The sequence below is a fragment of the Lepidothrix coronata genome, unplaced genomic scaffold, assembly GCF_001604755.1.
Source record: "Lepidothrix coronata isolate B3197 unplaced genomic scaffold, Lepidothrix_coronata-1.0 Scaffold2, whole genome shotgun sequence".
Lineage (NCBI taxonomy): Eukaryota > Metazoa > Chordata > Aves > Passeriformes > Pipridae > Lepidothrix > Lepidothrix coronata.
In genome coordinates, this window is record NW_016690182.1 from 13,642,231 (window position 1) to 13,644,222 (window position 1,992).

Genomic DNA, 1,992 nt, shown 5'->3' on the forward strand with positions numbered 1-1,992 from the left:
ATCCAGCCTAAAACCAGTGTTCACATCCTGCCCAGACTGGGACCAGTGCTCAGATCCAGCCTAAAACCAGTGCTCCCATCCTGCCCAGGGATCTGCTGGCATTGTCCACTTGGAATCATTCCCTAGGTCAGGCTCCACAGAGGAGAAAAGCAGCTCTGGGATCTCCCCTGTACTGAGTTATTTGGCTCCCTCCAAACCTACCCCTGGAGCAGACCCAGCCCCTTCAGCACAGCCTGTCAGGATCCCAGGATTTTGGTTCCAGGCTGGCAGCAGAGGGAAGTGCTATGAAAGTGAGGATGCTGAAAATAAAACCAGACACAACCCAGTGGCACAAAACAGCTGCTTAATGACACCTCGAGTGTCCCTGAGCCAACCCCTCAGCCACGGCTTGCTGGCTTTAGCTGGGTCAAATCTCCTCATGTGATTCCCTTTTATTTATAAAAAAATACAGATTGATTATCAAGAGCCCAAGTTCCCCCCTCTTTGCTCAGGAACAAAAGACTCTCAGATCAACCTATAAAATTTTACTGGCTGAAAAATGCAAGTTCTAACTGATCTGAGTGCTGGTGCTGTACCACGGTGAATCCTGGGAAAATCTGCCACAAATATAGAGAAAGTTCCTGTAAAATATTCCCTGATGTCTGTGCTAAGTCAGCACACATCACCTGGAACAGGTTTCCAGCATTTCTTTATCAGTGTATGAGCACAGCTTTGGCCAAGCTAAAAAGCCCCTTTTGTGTTTCCAATCCCAAAACAAAACACTCAGAAAATCCCAACCAAACAACCCCCCCAAACAAACAAAAAACACCTCAAAACAAAACCCAAAACAAAACACCAAAAAAAACCAAAAAACCAAAAAAGCCCAACCAAAATACAAATTGGATTAGTTGCATAAGTCAAGATTATTCTTAGAAAATCACATTTGGGGCATTTATGTCTTAACAAACCTGGGTGAAATAAAAGGATGGATGCAGGGGGTTTGCTACCAGCGTTCCCTGTGTCCTCCTCAAATTCCTCTGAAGGAAAGGGACTCTACAGGAGATGGATTCTGCAGGGACGCAGGGCTGTGGTCACTCCTCTCCTTATCTGTGCCCAGGAATTTGGAGCCAAAACGGGCTCCAAGGGAACTCCAAGGAGGAGGAGCTCCTTGGCTTTTGCATTTCCTTGTCCTGACACACTTCGGTGACCCTGCAGTGTTTTGGGCTCTTGCTCGTTCCAGCAAGGATTGAAATGAAAAAAAGCCACCCCAAACTGTCACTGCAAACCTCCAGGGAAATCCAATCCCTCAGACCCTGCATCCCTGGACATGAGGGCAACTGGAGTTTGAACCAGATCCCAGTGCCCTGGACAAATGTGTTCCCACAAGCACAAGCCCATGGCTCCGTTCCCAAGAATGAATTTTCACATCCACCTTCCCATGAATATTTGAGAGAGTGAGACCAGCTTACCATAAATACAAAGCAAAAGCCAATCACTGGGATTCTGCTAGACAGCATTTCACTGTACACAACTATAGCAAAACAAGACCAATTACAAAATGACCAGGTCATTGTTAAAGAGAAGAATTTTACTACTGCCAGCAGTAGTAAATTAAAATCTTCAGTTGCAAACTTGGATCAAATCTTTTCCCTGCCCCTACAGTGAAACAACTTTTAACGTTGAATAGTAAATTAATAGCAACACCAAACCCATACGTTCTCTGTTCAGGTGCATCTGATTGCAGTCTTAGAAAGCTTTATCTCAGTTTACAATGGAATTGGCTGTCCTTTCATTATCATCACTAAAATCAGCATTATGCTTTCAAAGGATATGCTTTCATACTGCTTCTCTGGACTGCTATTTTCTAAACAGAAACCAGCAGAGGCACAACAGCCATCAAGAGCTGCAGTCCAATACTGTGCAATGTGGTAGAAAGAAGCTCTTCAAAGGCACCTGTACCAGCAAAACCTTTAGCAACGCTGTTTGCTTTCACCAACGTCTTTTATTAACATC